This window comes from Podarcis liolepis (assembly GCF_965112155.1).
Source record: "Podarcis liolepis genome assembly, chromosome: 3".
Lineage (NCBI taxonomy): Eukaryota > Metazoa > Chordata > Lepidosauria > Squamata > Lacertidae > Podarcis > Podarcis liolepis.
Genome location: NC_139557.1, coordinates 86236193 through 86252496, shown reverse-complemented (window position 1 = coordinate 86252496; position 16304 = coordinate 86236193).

Below are 16304 nucleotides of genomic sequence, written 5' to 3'. Positions count from 1 at the left end.
ACCTTGGAAGTTGAACGGAATTAGTTCCGGAAGTCCGTTTGACTTCCAAAATGTTCAGAAATCAAAACACAGCTTCTGATGGGCTGCAGGTATATAGCCAAAGGAAATAGTATTTTAAGCTAGCCACCTCCAGACATTTTTCTGCAAAGTGAGGTTCTGGAACAATTTTTCCCACTTCTATTATTCCATTCTTTTGTGCCCTGGTATGGCCACATCTGGAGTACCATGTCCAGTTCTGGGCACCACATTTATGAGGGATGCTGATGAACAACAGCACAAAGTGAACAGTAGCATGAAGAGTTTAGAATGCAAGTCCTATGAATAAATAATAATAATAATAATAATAATAATAATAATAATAATAATAATAATAATTTATACCCACCCATCTGGCTGGGCATCCCCAGCCACTCTGGGCGGCTTCCAACAAAATATTAAAATACAATAGTATATTAAACATTAAAAGCTTCCCTAAATAGGGCTTCCTTCAGATGTCTTCTAAAAGTCTGGTAGTTGTTTTTCTCTTTGACATCTGCTTGGAGGGCGTTCCACAGGGCGGGTGTCACTACCGAGAAGGCCCTCTGCCTAGTTCCCTGTAACATGGCTTCTCGCACTAAGGGAACCACCAGAAGGCCCTCGGCGCTGGACCTCAGTGTCCGGGTAGAATGATGGGGGTGGAGACACTCCTTCAGATATACTGGACTGAGGCCGTTCAGATGAAAAAGCTGGATATGTTAAGCCTGGAGACTATAAGATTAAGGAGAGACATGACATGACAGCTGTCTTCAGATACCTGAAGAACTGTCATGTGGAAGTTGAAACAGACTTGTTCTTTCTTGCTCCAGCATGCAGAATTTGATCGAATGGGTGGAAATGGCAAGGAAGCCATTTTTATTTTTTGCAAATATAAGGAGAACTATCCTAATAGTAGGAGCTATCTGACAGTGGAGCACTCAGGAAGTGGTGGTCTTTCCATCACTGCAGCTGGAGAGCAATCTGTCAGGAGTGCTATGGGTGCAAGATTCTATGTTCTGCCTCTACTATGGCTGCGTTCGACCTCCACCATTGGAGAAAGTATGCCTCGAATACCAGTTGCTGGGAGTTGCAGATGGGGAGAGTTCTTTTGTGGCCATGTCTTACTCGCTGCCTTCCCTTGGACATCTGGTTGGCCATTGTGGGAGCAGGATATTGGACTAGATGAGCTGATCCACCAGGACATTTTTAATGTTCTCAAGATGCCTGCACTGAGCAGGTGGTTGATCTAGAGTTGGTGTCCCTACCAATTCTAGAATTATATTATTCTCAAGTCCGACAGAACAGCAAGGGCCTCCTTATATATACAGAGAGAGAGAGAGAGAGAGAGAGAGAGAGAGAGCGCACCTCAAGCAAGGCTAATAATACCGGAGCAACTATTTGGAGCAGGTCTTCCTCCTTCAGCTCATTTCAGCAAGCCCTGCAGCAGTAGCTCCTACCAATCAAGACGATGCATAAACAGGACCGCTGCACTGTGTCCTCACCTTGATCACAAATAGTTTCTTATTAAGCATCTTTGTTTTCCCAGCTCTCTTATCAGGAGCTTTTGCCAGAAGCATTTCTACATGATTGTGCTGTGGGCCAATTGACTGGAAGCAATTTCCTCCACTAGCTCCCTGTGCCCAGTGCCGGATAAGAGCCTAGAGTGCAATTCAATCTCTCAGAGTGCTGCTAATATAAGCTTGCAAAATAAGCCCATTCTACTGGGCTCAGTCATGGACTGCAAAGCAAATACATTTTTGCCAGCCCCCCCCCCATTCCCTTTAAAGGGGCATTCCTTGCTCTGTACCACAAAATGAGGTGGGGTCGTAAATATGATTAACAGTGTTGTGGCCATCCAGCAGGATATGACCCCTTTTGAGGACTTTTTGTATGGTTAGAATTTTAAAATGGCTTTTGTGAGCACTGATGGATAAGAGGTATTTAAGTAAGCATGATGGCATTTGATGGCTGGTGGCTACTAGCTGCTAAAGCACACTCCACAGTCTGGGCAGGGGTTGAAAGGAAACAATTTTGAAGCTGGAAAGTAGCCAGTTGGGAGTTTTTGCAGCTAGTGGCAAAAAAGAGCTAGAGCAGGGGAGTGGCAAGGTTATGAATTATAGGCACTGCTTCTCTCTGATTGTACTGTTTTCTGAAAAGGCTAGAATTGATGAGTGATCTGGGCATACCAAGTTATTCTTCTTTTCCCCTCTTAAGATGCCTTTTTCATTCGGATACTGTTGTATTCCTGATGACATCATCAGGAGTATGCCTAAATTATTCCTCAAAACCCACCTGTAAGCTTCCTAGACCTGCCAAATTTTATCACCTTCCTATTTACTTATGTGATATAAGTAACAGGGAGAGATGGAGCACAAGTACTCCAGCTCAGATTCACTGTGTTATAGAAAAGAATCCCGGGGGGGGGTGTTATTTGCCTCACAATGCAGCCAAGCATTATGAGCAGAACAACTTTGTATTATGAACTGGGTAATTACAAGCTTTGGCAGCATCACTGAACAGAAACATCAGATCTGCACACCTGAGACTGAATGCCAGAGGGGTATTTGCATTAGTCTGTTGCAGCAAAAATGACAAAAGAGTCTAGGGGTTCATTAAAGACTTCCGAATACGTTAACCCTTTTCAGACATCCTGAAAGGTGGGAGGGAAAGACTGAACATTGTCCCAGCTTCTGACCTCCATGTGTTTATTTGAAACAAAATCCTTGGGCTGGCAACTGTATGTTCACATCTCTGTGCAATCAGGAATTCTTTTTCAGGGGAGGGATGGGGAGAAATTCAATTCAGTTTTCATCTAAAGGTGAACCAAACACATATACCGTACTATGGTAAAGTGTACCTATAAATGGATACATAAAGGAATATAATATAATGCATAATTTTGTATTTATTAGGCAAAACTGCATACAAAAATGTGTCTATTAGGAGAAATTCACACTAAAATGCTGGTGACTTTTCATGATGATGTAAAATAATTCCAAATGAATGTGGAAAACTGAAGGCGGGGAAAAGAAGAAACTGAAATGGACAGATTTGCCCATCCCTATTTTAGGATTCCCCATGCCCCACCCCCACATGTTGAAAGAAGGTATGCAAAATGCAGTGGGTCAGAGTTCTCTTTGTTGCATCAGATGCATCTAATGAACTGGGTTCCGGCTCACAAAAGCTTATGATTCAATATAGTTTGGCACCTTTGGCATCTTTAAGGTGACCAAAGTCTCTCTGTTTGTTGAGGCTAAATGAATATGCAAACCAACTCCTTACAAAGGATACGGATGCCACAAATAATATTTCCTAAAATGGAGCTGACTTTCCTTTCAGTATACCAAGACCACATGTGGTGAAGAGAGTCCCCACAGTGCCCCATCCCATCCTCAGCAAGTGGGCTCTGGTATCTAAGTGGCCACAATATCACATTAATGATTTAGACCCCACTTAAGCACTACCTGGGACACGGGTGGCGCTGTGGGTAAAACCTCAGTGCCTAGGGCTTGCTGATCATAAGGTCGGCGGTTCGAATCCCCGCGGCAGGGTGAGCTCCCATCGTTCGGTCCCAGCTCCTGCCCACCTAGCAGTTCGAAAGCACCCCTAAGTGCAAGTAGATAAATAGGGACCGCTTTCTAGCGGGAAGGTAAACGGCGTTTCCGTGCGCTGCGCTGGTGCTGGTTCACCAGTGCAGCTTCGTCACGCTGGCCACGTGACCCGGAAGTGTCTTCGGACGGCACCGGCTCCCGGCCTCTTGAGTGAGATGAGCGCACAACCCTAGAGTCGGTCACGACTGGCCCGTACGGGCAGGGGTACCTTTACCTTTACCTAAGCACTACCTGAGCCATTTGGTTGTGGCAATCCCATGCTACTCTGGTATAAAGCTTCCGCACCACACGATAAGAGTGCATAGTTATGTACCATTCCCACAATGCTCCTGTCTTGAGCACACCTTGAGAGCAGACTATGTCACATTTAAATTAGGCCTCAGACAATTACTGTTGAACACGAAGCATTGTAGCAGGATGACAGCTGCAATCTGGCAGCCATGATATATAGGGATATTAATTTCTATCTATTTCAGAGGAAGAGTTGAGTATCAATTCCAGCAACACACTTGCTGTCAATTCCTGACTGTCTAGGACCATCAGGCTCACTGTGGTGGGCTAATTAGGTTTCCTCCAGTCCTTTTGAAAAAACAAAAACAAAACAAATTTGAAGATTCGAAATGCAAAGTCTTAACGAGAAGATGAATCTTTAGGGCAATGAGAGCCTCCAGAAAGTCACATGAAGGGCGCAGGAGAAACCCACAGCATCTATCCACTTACAGGCTTATAGACTGGTCATCTGTAGGCCACTTTTAAGAAGTATATATGATAACACACCAGGATCTGGTTTTGTGAGTTACCAGAATGAACAGCCCTCACTAAACCTGTGGCAAGAGTTTGGACTTCACATCTCTCAAGAAGGCGGCAAAGAGTGCTAGATTGGATACTGAACGGAGATTTCTTGGTACAAATCACTGGATTCTAAAGTTCACCGAATGCCCTTGGGCCACTCATGCTCTCACTGACTTGTCTACCTCACAGGATCAGTGTGGGGCTAAAAATGTACGCCGCTGTTGGAGGAAGGACACGATGCAAATGTGATCAATATAATAAACTCCCCAGAAGGGCCTTCCACACAGCCCCTTGGGTGATCATTATAAACTGATATTTACGAAGTGGCACAGCTGTGCAATTGAGCTTCACTCAAAACCACCACTCCTATTGACAGATATTCTCCCCAGAGAGCCTGCTTAATATGCTTCTCTTCTATTGATCGCTGCAGCGAGTCGCCATTAGTGGCACCCCCCTCCTTTCACTTGTGTGGAGGAGAGAAGGGAAAGACAACAGAAGACTCATTACAAGGGAGAATGAAAGACGCGCTCACAATGCCACAAGATGAGAGCTGCAGAGCCAGATGCCAAGCAGAGTGGCACTCTCCTGCAACCTGCACGGCGGAGGCTTGTGAAGTAAGGCCAGCAGCATGTATGTGATTAGCAAAGCCTTTCAGCTCTCCCTCCCTGCCCACAAGGAGGGTATCGATTATCTTTTGTTCCTGCTTTATGAACCCATTCGTTAATGGGCTGGGAGCTTGTAAATGCTCATTGGATTTCCTATCAAAGTGGCCTGAATGAACGAATGCAGGCATCTTTATGAGGAGGAGAGTTAGAGACCTGCTGGCACCGGCTAGGAAGCTTCAATAATCACACTTTCTCTGTTAAACGCCCACCTCGCTCACCTTCTCCCACACCCTCTCTTCGGGGGGGGGGGCTTCTTCATCCCAAACGCTGAATTAACGTACTGCATTAGCAGGGAGAAGTTTCCTCCTCCAGAAAGACAGTCACTTTGGTGACAGCGGGGGTTCTTTATGCCAAGGGTGGGAGTGGAGTTCAACTTCTCTGAAAGTGCAATCAATAGTGGCAATGCTTGCTATTCGTGGTTGATATTTCAATGGCACAGCTGTAAGTTTAATTTAATTTATTACTGTCGGAGTTTGATGGTTTCAGCTTAGCAGAGTGTAAACTGGTCTTTTCCCAGAAGCCTTTGGCACAACTCCTTGGTTCATGTGCCCTACCCGAAACAAAGTGTTGCATTGTGCAGAGTCCTAGCCACTCCATTCCATTCTCTTGTCCCCATCAGCTTTCTCCTTGCTAACCAAATGTCAGCCCACCTTCTGTACTAACTGAGCATGCTCGGTCCTCCTTGGTCTGTCTGGAGGAAGGTTGATGGGGGGAGGGGACACACACACCCAAGCTGAGTCCCCTGTTTTCTGTGGAGAGCTGGAGACCTAGAGTGAGAAGGAAAGAGAGCATGAAGAATGATGGCACTACAATATTGAAAGGGAATGGAGAATGAATCACATTAGTCCTTTTCCCTTTCTTGGCTTTAAGACCGGTTTCTACGTTTTCTTTTACAGGCATGCAATTTGCAAGTACACGTTGTGCAGCAGAGACATATGTGTGCACACACAGAGCACAGAGCACATAATCTATTCAGCAGAATGGACATGTCCTCAGTAAAACGGATGCTTTGGGATCAATTTGCCTTGCCTTTTTCAAACCTTTGTAGGCGTACAGAGAAGTAATCACATGCCTTATAAATACAGAATGATTATACATTTAGAAGCCCTTTGTCAGTTTGTGTATCAAAGACATTATCCCACTCAGGAAAGTCAAAGAATTTCTTTGCATTCCTGAGACGCCAAGGACAGTGCCTTGATCCCTTCAGTCTGGTGCAAAAGATCCCACTTCCAGCCAGAGACTTATTAACACAAAGCACAGGGTGCCTAATGACAGAAGAGCAGCCCTTGGTGCTAATAAATTTAAATTGGGGATAACAGAGTTGCCAGCTGTCAGTAATACATCTTTTGAAAATCCCTCTAAGGGCTTCTGCCGGAAAGGCAGGAAATGAACTTGCGGATCTCTCTCCATCCACCTTCACCCATGTCTTAGTGACTCAGTGTGAGCCTTAAAGGAACCTGGCAACCAGAAACTTCCTCTGGAATGATGGAGGTATCATATTCAGCCGTCCTTTGTGGACCTGGAAGAAGAGTGAGTATAAACCAGATGGTTCTAATCTGTGAAAGTAAAGTGGATGGTGGGTGTGGCAGAGAGACGTCACTGCAGCCCAAATTCACTTCAGCCTAAATGGGCAGGAATCGTCTTCTGAAGCAGACTCTTCTTGCTGAAGAAACTGCATCTACATAGGCTTCCAGAAATTGGTTTCCCCTTTCATGGCAATTTATGTGCCTGAAAGCAACAACAAGATGTATGAAATGGATGCTACAGCATACGACCATGGCTAGCTCTAGAAATCTTCCCAAGATGGTAGCACAAAGATATCTTCAGGTGGGCCATTTCCAGCTCTCCTTTGCAACCAGGAGGTAGCCTGCCTTTTACCTGGTGTTTAAGAAGTCTCTTGTTTATAGAATCATAGAATGATAGAGATGGAAGGGATCCTAAGGGTCATCTAATCCAGTCTCCTGTAATGCAGGAATCTCAACCCACGATCCCCCATCCAATGTGAAACCATACCGGACTCCGCTTAGCTTTGCAAATATGCTGGCACTGTTATTGCTGCACCACTTTGATCCAGTTAAAGTTGACCAGGTAAAGATTTCCATGAAGGGAAGACCAAACTGCAGTGTAGGCAGAATGAGTGTTGGATGCTGCAATTCCCACTGCCTCTCTGGCAGCAATGTAAAGAGAGGATCTGCATCCTAAGGTTTCTGCATCTATTCAGAAGTAAGTGCCATCAATTGCAGTGAGATTTGTCCCTAGGTAAATAGGTACAGGATCACAGCCTGATTTTGCATTGTGACTCTTCTCTAATGTAGCTAGAAATCAACGTTTTACTTTTATTTCTTTGTGAGACTGTTTTTGTGTGTTCTCCTGTGCACTCTAGCCAATAAATGTTTCTTATTTAAGTAAAGGCAGAGTGCTAACCTGGATCGATTCTATAAGGCTGGGGTGGCTAACCCTGTTGCCCTCCTGCAGTCCAACACAGTTACCATTGAATTCAGTGGCACTTAGTCCTGGCTGCATAGGTTAAATTTGCAAAACCCGCTGAGCTTTACGAAAATATCTTCAGTCGGTTGAAATGTAACCTTAAGCTCTTTTTTATTAGAAAAGCAAACAATCTTGTGAAGAAGTGCTACCGTTTATACTGACAGTGGTTCTCTGGGGTCTTATGCAAAAGATAGACCACTAGTCCATCTAGCTCAGTATTATCTACACCAAGGACAGGAAACCTTTTTGTAGCCTGAAAGATTCTCAGGAACATTCCAAGGGACACATGCCAGCAGCAGGCAACGCCAGAGGCAAACATGGGCAGAGTAATGGATGTGACTTGTGCCTTTGTGCAGTAAGCTAAAACCCAGGCACACAAAAGTCAGAGGTTCCAACACACACAGCCTTCTCCACCCTCCACCCAGGGAAGTGAGTGACACAATCATAGTACAAGGACACAGCCAGCCTGCCAGACAAGAGCACTCTAAAAGAATACCACAACTCCCACCATGCCTGACTACTGGCCAGGCTGGTGGAGGCTGATGGGAGTTGGAGTCAAACAACATCTAGAGGGCCACAGGTTAGAAGCTCCTGTGTTAGAACCACTTGTTCACACCTAGAGATGTAGAGGAATTCCAACAAAAACAGACATGGGAGTGGAAATTGCTGGTGTTCACTTATCTGTTCTGTGTCCGGGTTGGAAATAAATTCAGTGAATATGGTGGGTATTTGCTGTCATTGATGCTTTCAGTCCCCAAATGATACACAATTGGTTACATTTTTACACATTTGCATTGTGCTTCCTTTGCATTGCATTGAAATGAATGGGCTGGAAGAACGTAATGAAAATGTAACCTATGTAATTTACATAATTAATTACAAAAGTTACGAAATTACAGGTAATGTAGATTTTGACAAAAGAGGGGCTACAGCGGAACAGGAACTCTGATGCATGCAACGAATTGCAGGTGCAACAGGAAACAATGCCTTCTCACAGCCCTAGGTATCCCTTAAAACGGAAGCAAAACATTTCTGTCTTATCTCTATCCTTGTTCTTTGCTGAAAAATACTTAAATCTGCCCCCTCCCCTTGTTCCGACATCCAGCCCAATTTAGAACATTAATTAGTGGTGAATTAGCAGCGTAAATCCTATCCAAAGCCTCAGACCCACCATGATGAATTCATCTGAGGAGCCTGGAAAATCTAATGTTAATATCTTCCTTTTCTTCATCAGGCAATTACTTTGCACACCATTTGTCGGCAACTCTTGAATGCCCACCCTCAGCCACAGCACTGGAATATGGAGCTTGGGCCTGGTCAATTAATTATTGAATGGCTTATTATTTCACACTGATAGATGATTAAAAGTACAAACATGCACATACATACAAGCATCTGCTCAACATTTACGTTTCATCGAGAGCTCCTCCAAGGCGTCTGCATGGGCCTTTTAACTCCACAAATCCCATTTTGCTACTGACTTGCCAGCATTAACACGTTCGCAGCTCACTTAACTGCTGTGATGGCTTCTTATGAAGGCCTTTATAATACAGTGGTACCTCGGGTTAAGTACTTAATTCGTTCCGGAGGTCCGTTCTTAACCTGAAACTGTTCTTAACCTGAAGCACCACTTTAGCTAATGGGGCCTCCTGTTGCAGCCGGAGCACGATTTCTGTTCTCATCCTGAAGCAAAGTTTTTAACCCGAGGTACTATTTCTGGGTTAGCGGAGTCTGTAACCTGAAGCGTATGTAACCTGAAGCGTATGTAACCCAAGGTACCACTGTACAGGTCCTTCGTCCACAATCATTAACGGGGGAGGGAGGTGTTTTCTCATAATAGTCTGAGAAATGCACTCCTGCCATTACGTTCCCTATTGGCCATATTGCTCATGCTATTTTTCCCAGTGCTGAGCTGGACATGAGAGCAAAAGGGGCATGCTGCTGATCTCAGGTTCATTTTCCTACTAAAAAAATAGATAGTGGCTAATAAGGTGGGGAATGAACTCCGCCTGGTACCCTGCAGAGTTGCTGCCTGCCAGCACAGACAGCTAAACCCAGAGAAGGGCTTCTGATGAAGCTCTCAAAGCACAAACAAGCAAAGGAGAGAGAGATGATGTTTCAGGTATCCTAATCCCAGGTCAATATTTTGAATTGGGCCTGAAACAAAACATGAAAAGCAGAAAACAGGGGAGGGCACCAACACCCACCTGCTGCCTCTAGCGTAAAGGTAAAGGGACCCCTGACCATTAGGTCCAGTCGTGACCGACTCTGGGGTTGCGGCATTATTGGCCGAGGGAGCCGGCGTACAGCTTCCGGGTCATGTGGCCAGCATGACTAAGCCGCTTCTGGCGAACCAGAGCAGCACACGGAAACAGCATTTACCTCCCCGCCAGAGTGGTACCTATTTATCTACTTGCACTTTGATGTGCTTTCAAACTGCTAAGTTGGCAGGAGCAGGGACCGAGCAACGGGAACTCACCCCGTCGCGGGGATTTGAACCGCCAACCTTCTGATCGGGTTGTTCCTGTTACTGAGTGGTAAACATTCCTGTGTAGGTGGCTCTTTATATAACAGGAAGATCATAAAGTGCTTGCTACTCAGGTATTTTTTAGCAATTAAAATTTGGATACACGTGCAGCCGCATTACAAAAAAAGGGTGAATGCCAGAATTAATCTGGTTACCAATATACCCAAATTAAATCAAATGCCAGCATATGTTAGCTGGCTTACAGAGACCCCATGGGGCCCGGCTGATTTAAAAAGTCAAACTAATCACCAGGCTTGGCTTTTGTTTTCTCCCTCTGGCAGGCATAGCTGTTGTGATCCTTGCTGCAGCCTGGCAAATGGCAGTGTGTGATCTGTGTGGCTGTCACAAGCGTACAGCATGCTTGGCAAGCTTCACTAAAGCCCAACAGAAAACACAGAATGATGCCCAAATGGGCAGCCTAACAGTGGAGCTACATGCACCCTATACATTTAAGGTATTTTTATGTCACTGTCGCTTATGGCTCACACAGACACAGAACCCGAGGAACTGTAGTTTGTTAAGGGTGCTGGGAACTGTACATATGTGAAGGATAAGATACAGCTACCAGGATTCTTTGGGGGAAGTCATGACTGTTAAAGTGGCATAAATGTACTTTAAGTGTGGGTGCGACCCTGCTTTAAGTTAGGGCTGAGTCATACAACTATTGCACACACAGAAGCTACTTGATAATGCACCAGCTGCACCAGTGAGGACTTATCTACATAAAGGCTGTTAGTATTCACACAAATGTTGGGTGTGTATTGTGGGGGATGAGTTAGGAAAGTGCTAAGGTTCTTAGATATACGGCAATCATGCACCCCAGTTTTCTAAAGATAGTCCAGTATTTGCATATGCAAATCTATATCTTCTTTTCTTGGGTTATGCATTTCCTCCTCTTGAGCGAGATGGTAAGTGGCCACTTTACCAACTCTTGAAATAAAGAAATCATGATACCTCGACAATGCTTGGAAGTGAAACACAAGAAGATGCCTATACCGAATCATGTGTCTCAGTACCGTCTACTCAACACTGACTAGCAAAGGCTTGCAAGGATCTTCGAATAGGGCATAAGAAGAGCCTGGCTGTGTCAGACCAAGGATAGTATCATATTCTCACCAAGGTCAACCAGATGCCCATGGAAAGACTGACCATCAGCAGGACGTGAGCGCAGCAGCACTTCGGATTTCAGCAAATGCTGTTTCAAGTCATAGTGCCTCCAGCACAGAAATCTTTCCCAGCCCTACATGGAGATGTTGGGAATTGAACATGGGATTTTAAAAATACAGCATTGAGCAACAGACCTTGCTATAGTACTTGCTTTTCTGATAACTGAGTAAAAATCAAGTGGAAAAACAGTGTTCTCCCCATACCCATTGGTTCACAACCTGAATATAAAGTGCAGTACAGACCCTTAGTATTTTTATAAGTCTTCAGCCCACACATGTTTTTTTTCCATTAGCAGCTTCAAGTTAGTTGAATGGTTTTTCATTATCTTGTTTATTTTTCTGCCCCACTGTCATGTCAGTTCAAAAGGGTTTGGCAGATTTTTGTAGTGCTTTGAAAGCACACACAACCTTTCGACCAAAGGCAAGAGTAGACAAAAGGCAGTGTTGTGTATACCAGAGGCAGTGATGGCTTTCTCTTGCCACATAAACTTTTCTTTTAAAAAAACAAACCCATCTCTTAGACTAAAGTGTCCTTTAGCTTTAATTGATTAGCCAATCTGTAGAAAACCCGAGAAAATATGGGCTATCTTCCCAGTGCTCTTTGGCAGAAAACCAAGAGAAGTTATCACTTCTGGGTAGAACCAAGTAGCTTGCAAACACCACAGACGTAAACATATTGGCACAAAACTTCATAAAAGAGTATTAGTATTAGCGATAAAAGCAAAGTTCTCCAAGGTTAATTGGAGGACTTTACTACTTCAACATTTTTCTTTAGCTTGTATAAATCCAAAATCCAAGCCGGAGAAGAATTAGGGAATTCCTTACTCCCCATTCCTACCAGACCTTATAGTCACCCAAAGCACACACACCCCTTTCCTTTGCACATGCACCACTACTCCTACTTCTGCAACAGCTTATAACGTATAAGGGACAGCCTAGGATGTTTTGCTGCTTGAGGCAACAGAGAAAATGCCACCCCTCACCTCCATCTCCTACTCTTCTGCTTGTCTGCTGCCCAATTCCAGGAAAGCTTGGGTAGACATACAAGTTTTTCATAGGTTTTTAAAGGTCCTTACTGTCTCTGTTTTGAAATTTATCAAAGGGAGGGCATTTTAGATGGTGGGTGCAACCACAGAAGGCCTGCTTCTGTGCTGTCACCAAGTGACAATCTGTTCATGCAATGACCAGCAAGTTTTCCTCAGAATATCTGAAAAGACTGCCTTGGTCTGTACCAAGTGAGGTGATCTGCAAAATATCCTGGAACCAAGTTGTTTAGGGCTTTAAATGTCAACAACTAACTCGACTCAGTAGCTAATAGGAAGCCAGTACTGATCTTTCAACACCAGTGTAATACTGGGTGTCCTACTAAGCACTTAGCAACTTTATCTTTATGTTAGCTACAGCTTTCAAACCACTTGCAAGGGTAGCCCCACATACAGCACATTAACAGTGCCTCTAATCATGAGGTCACCAAAGTATGAACCACAAGGCTATCTCTGTCCATGAATAGCTGTAGTTGGCATACCAAGCAAAGATAGAAATGGGTGCTCCAAGCTACTGAGGTCACCTGACTTCTGGTGAGATGGATGCATCTAGGAGCAACCCCAAACAATGTACCTGCTCCTTCAAAGGAAATGCAACCTCATTCAGAGTTCATATACAACCCAGTTCACACACTTTGGAACCACCTATCCATAGGCGCAAAATGAAAGGTAGGGAGAAGAAAACAGCTTGCATGTGCATGTCTTCCTCAAAGAAAGAACAACAATTCCCTGTAGTTTGATATACAAAGAACTAGACTCCATCCTGGTAAACAGGCCAACGAGCTAGGCTTGACTAGGCCTCTGCATTCTCTAACTTCCTTTACCTAATAGAAGTTGCTGTCGACAAGCAACTTCCAAGCCACAGCCCAGCCTCATGTCAGAGGAGAGTGAACAATTAAAGAGACAAAGTACTGAAAAATGCATAACAAAAGCCCTGCAAATGGGCATCAGGAGCTCCAGGAATGAAGCTGGCACATGTTAATGATGAACATGTTTTTGGTTAATCTTTAATGGGCCACAACTAAAGTGATGGATCCGAGATGGTGTCAGCTGGGAGGCACACCCGTTGAGGGAGAAGGCCTTTTCATTCGATATGACAGCCCCCAGCCTCCTTGTGCTCTTTTCCTCAAGTTAATTTCTCCAATTCAACAAGCTTTCATGGGACATGGTTAAAATTGAATTTTGAGGTTTATGTCACTCCTTATCCAGGCAGGCTCCTCACAGCCAGAAAGGCAGCACAGGAGCTCCAAGGAAACCCTGCCAGAAGACAATATTTCCTCGGTCACATGGAACTTCACATCCAAAAGAAACAGCTGCTTACCCATCTGGACACAAGAGTAAGTGCTCAAGTCCCCCAGCAACATATGAATTTTCTCTTTCCTGGGCAACACCCAAGTGTTATTTTTCTGGGCCTGGTACAAACTTGTAATACGGGTCCCTGACCCCACGAAAGGCCTTGCCCATTTTGAAAAACTGTAGGGTTGGGTAGTGTCATTTAAAGCACCTTTGAAACACACTCTTTCCCTTAAAGAATTCTGGCTGGTGTAGTTTGTTAAGGGTTGCTGGGAACTGTAATTCTGTGAGGGGTAAACTACAGTGCCCAGAATTCTTTAAGGGAAAGAATGTGCTTCAGATGTGCTTTAAAGGTGTAGCGTATACTGTACATGACTAAACACTGTGGCGTAATACTTAAAAGTACACCAGACTATGATGTGGAAGACCCAGATTCAAATCTCCACTCAGCCCTGAAGCTTGCTTGGCCCAGTCACCATCTCTCAGCCTGAACTACTTCACAGTTATCGTTAAGATAAAAGAGGGACCATGTATACCACCTTTTGATTCTTGAAGGAAAGATGAGATACAAATGTACTAAAATGTAATAATTGTTCTCCAAAGCCTGGCTTTCGTCTCTTACAGAGTTTTCCTCTACATCCTAAGTGACAAATCAAGCAACAAAATATCCTCATTGAATTATGCATGTAGCCAACAGGTTTGTACATTGTTTTGTGGTCTTTCTTGTAAAGCCTGTTGTTGTTGTTGTCTTGTTTGTGTTGTTTAGCTGTTTGTGTTAGCGGGCTGGTCATGGTCTATCTGATTTCAACTGTGAGACCCTCAAGGCAGTGGTAGTCAAACACAATATGGTACTGAATACACAATGAAACAACAGAAGAGATCTGAATGGTGAAACTCTGCATCTCATGTAGTTGAGTCAGCTTTGATCTTGACAAGAGTTCTCAGTTCATTTTTGTGGATGGCAAAACATTCTATCAACCAGTCAAGCTGCATGCAACCTTGTCACATAGCTGCTGGCATTCACAGCTGGTCTACTACACCACTTCATAAAAGAAATGAGAGGGGGGTTCTTTTTGTATACTTGTAGGGAGCTGAGTTATTAGGAGTTAGGAACTGGACCACAGGACTGTGTGCCTAGCACAGAAGAAAAGTATATTTATTTTTAAAAGTGGAGAAGGCTCCAACTCTGAGCTGGAAAGAAAGTTGTCAAAAAAGAATAGGAAGAATTATTCTGCATCTATGATCTGGAAATTTACGTCAAGGTTTGAAGAACATAAGATGAGCCTGCTGGATCAGGCCAATGGACCTCTAGCCCAGCATCCTGCTCTCAGAGTGGCCAACGCCTGTGGGAAGCCTGCAAGCTGAACATGAGCGCAACAGCACTCTGCCCACCTGTGATTCCCAGCAATTGGTATTCAGAGGCATAACGTCTCAGATGGTGGAGGCCATTGTGCAGCCCTGTCAGGGTCACAAAGGACTGTGAGTTGAAGGCTTGGCATCTGGAGAGCAATGGAGAGTAGAGATCTAGGTGTGAGGTGTGGTTATGCTCTTACTATAATGCCTAGGCCCAGTAGTACCCTTTTTCTGGTGCTTTGAGCAATGCCAGGTGACTGAATCTAACTTAAATTCCCCACATCGCAGTGCATCACCCCATTGGGGACTTAAAATGGCAGCTCGGCCCAGAATCTTGGTGCTGCTCAGAGCATCTCTGCCCAACACTAATGGGAGACAGGATCCATGGGAGGGCACTTAAACCGGGCCCCAGTCCTACTGAGGGTTCTCCACGTCCCAGCTTCATTCCCCATCGGACACTGCTACATACAGTGTTTCTTATATGCTACAAGTTAGCAACCATAAAAGTACTATGCAGTGCATGACTGGGTTAACCTGGCTGTAATACACAATGGTCCCTGAAATAGGTCGCAAGCATGTCTCATATGCTCCTGGTTGAAAAAACAGTCATGCTCCAACCCTTTTTCTCTCACCCCAATCGCAGCAGTGGTGACGACTTGATACCAAAAACCCAGAGGAGGAAAATGTCACGAGAGTTGGAGATTAGTAAGGGGACTTAGAAAAAGAACCCATTTTTAAAAAATTGACTGCGGAGCTCTATGTCGCCAAGCAATAATTTAATCATTTGCTTCCTCCTCACCCACAACCCGGCTTCTTTTTAGTGACATGAAAAATCCTGATAATGTTGCAGAAACATGGATTGCTCCCCACAGCCAGTGCCAGATCCTAGGGCCCTACATCTCTCTGTGTGGAAAGGCTGCCATGAAGGGAAATGGCATCTTGCAAAGCCCTTTCCCCTCTGACTGCTGGCCTTAGTAATGTTCTCTCTGTGCCAGCAGCCCAAGCAGGCACCCAGGAGAACAACCCAACACCTGTTGCAGGTGGAAAGCCCCAAGGAAATCAGGCTCACAGTGGGACTGCTGTTCCTCTATAATTATTACAATTTTAATCATTTCTTTTTAATAATAATAATAAAATCTTTCCCTTAAGCCATCTTGCACTGCAGAAGCTACCGCTGCTGCTGCTGCCATGGTTACGGTTCCAAGCTAGCCAATGCTAGCAGCAAAACCACAGTCTCCTGATAGTGTTGAACCTGTGAGCTGTGCCATCATGCAAGCGCCAGCCACTGTGCTGGCAAACCAGCTGGCATTGCTCTTCTGCTATATATTTTCCTGCATTTAAACTTGAGAGAT